This window comes from Apis dorsata, unplaced genomic scaffold (genome assembly GCF_000469605.1).
Source record: "Apis dorsata unplaced genomic scaffold, Apis dorsata 1.3 scaffold_916, whole genome shotgun sequence".
Classification (NCBI taxonomy): Eukaryota; Metazoa; Arthropoda; class Insecta; order Hymenoptera; family Apidae; genus Apis; species Apis dorsata.
In genome coordinates this window covers 67,185-70,268 of record NW_006264027.1, presented here as the reverse complement: position 1 = coordinate 70,268, position 3,084 = coordinate 67,185, and positions in this window count along the sequence as shown.

Here is a 3,084-nt window from a genome sequence, read left to right as displayed (position 1 = left end):
TATATATATATATATATATATATTCAATGTTTTAATTTGAGAAATCATGACAGATATTACACTTTAAATATAATTTGTCGAAATAAATAAAATATATGAATAAGAAATATATATTGTGCACAATCACTTATTATAATTTGTAATTAATATTACTTATTATAATTTAAGTTGTTATTATATTATTAATTATAATTGATATTTTTAATAAAATTAATTTATATACTAAGAAAAATGCTTTTCACATCATATGATTTTTTAGATATATATAATTTTAATAATGTGTGCAATTTTTAAATAATCCTTCAATATGCTGATTCTTCAAAATTTTTTTTATAATCCTTCAACATGCTGATTCTTCAAAATTTTTTTTATAATAAATTTTCGTAATACTATATTTTATTAGTTTTAGTCTTATTTATAAATTTATGTTCAATGCGTTTATAGTATATACATATCGTATACATATCGATATGTATATCGTATATGATATGTATATATTATAAACGCAATATATTTTTAAATTTCTAAATTAAATTTTTTTTACTAATAATCACTAAATTCTGCCAAAAATAAAACGATGATGAACGCGATAAAGATTGAATATATACGTAATATATAAAAAATTGACAAAATGCAAAAATATATAAAATAAAAAAATATATTTTTAATATTTAATAATAAAACAAATTTTATTTATTACTCTATTATTATTATTTTACTTACAATGTGTTCGATTTAAATATATTTAAATATCACGAAAAATATGAAAAATATAAAAAAATAATTCAAATGATAATTGTACTATTAGGTGGCACATGTTCCGTTAATATTTGCTATTATTGATATTTTAATATTATTAATTATTATTAATATTTATTTAATTTTAGGATGAAACTGAAAAACTTTGTAAAAATAATACTCGAATTTTTAAATGGATCTATATATTTTTTATTGTATATTCTTATTATATTAATATAGAAAATACTAGTTGTTTTCAAAATATTATACACATGTATTTAGCATGAATCAAAGTGTAAAAGGTTACGTGCTACCGACATTATTCGATATATACCATATATGATATATATGAAGAAGTTGCTTGATCGGACTTTGTACATTATAGTTATTTTAGAAAGAGTCAATTGTATATATGTGTAAAACAATCTACTATAAGACATTTCCATTTCACAGCAGGATATATTCTAAACGACTTTTTAAATATCGTTTCTCTTCATTATAAAAACTATTGAAAAAAATGCAAACAATAATATATAACATATAACTTATTGAAAAAAATGTATTCTTCCATTCTCAAAAATATTATAATAATATTATCATAATATAATAATATAATAATATAAATAAATTAATAATAATATAATAATATAAATAAATTAATCATAATATTTTTAATATTATATTATATATTTATATAGTATTATATAATATTATAATATATATTTTTAATATTTTTTTTTAAACATTGCTATTGCAATTATTCTACATGCGATTATAATTTTTATATATAATTTATTTTTTCGAGAAAGAAGCAAGCAAACTTTTTTTGCCCTTGTATAATTTCCTTAGTACAAATTCCTGAAATATAATACAATCTGATCAAAGTTTTCATAATATTCTCATATTAATACCAACTATATAATAATTTTGGAGTTCGATAAAAAATACATGCGTCATGTTTGAAAAAATCTCGATATATAAAAATATATAACAATATAAAATTTCATTTAAATATTTTAGTTTTGATATTTTCAAAATCAACTTAAGATTTAATAAATATTAGCATATAAATATTAGAATAGAAAATATAGAATATAATACATATATCTTCTATTGAATTACTTTTTCATATTTTTTATATTTTTTGAAATATTTAAATAGAAACATTTAAATTGAATACATTTATTTATACAAGCATTTTCAATGTAATTATTATTATTATTATTATTATTTTTTTTTTTTTTAAACGATTTTAAGAAAAGAGCAGATATTTACGATATATTGAAATATTATTTATATAAATGTACATAAATTACTTTCTTTATTATATATATATTTTTCTTAAATATTTATGTCTTTTCATATTTATTGCGAGTCTAGAAATCATTTATTTAAATAATTTTTTAAATTTAAAATACAATGATATATTCTTCTTTTTTAAATATTATATTTAAATATAATATATTTCTTATATTTCTTATATTTCTTTGAATGATTTTTAAGTATGTAATTTTGAATATATATTAAATATATTCATATTTATATATATATATATATTCATCATTTATATATATATATTCAATTATCTAATTAAAAAACTGACAAAATATATATCATATTTTTAAAATTCATTTTTTAAGAATAAAATCCTTGTTTAAAAATTTTCTTAAATTTTTTTTCATATAAAATCATGTTTTTTTTCATATTCTTGTATTTTCATATTCTTAAAAAAAATTTTTTTAATATTCACGTAATAGTTAATTCATTTTTCACATTTAATATTAAATTTAGAGGACATATCATTTTGATGTATTTCAAATTTTATAAGGAAAATTACAGAAACTCACAATTTACATTTCTCTTTTACATTTATATTGACTTTTATTTAATTGACAAGACAAATATATATCCGAATTTATTTTCTTCTAATCTCGAAAATTTCTAATATATATACTTCTACACATATGTATTAATTTGAGATATATAAGAAATATTCATAAACATAATGTTAATGATTAAAAAAATTTAATCATTATTTAAAATTTCATGCGAAATTTAAAATAAAAAATTAAAAATCAATAAAATTTTTAAATCTTTTACAATAAAATAGCAAATAGAACATGCAATAAAATGTTAAATATTTATATGTATATGTTTATAAATATTCAATATTATTTTTATAAGTGAATATTATTTTTATTTATATATTTAAAAAATTTTTATCTATTAATATAATAAATTACTATACTAATACCATATAAATTGAATTAAATAATTTAAAATTTGTTGAATAGATGAAACAAAAAAGTATAATTAAAATTTTAATAATAAATTGACAAATAGATA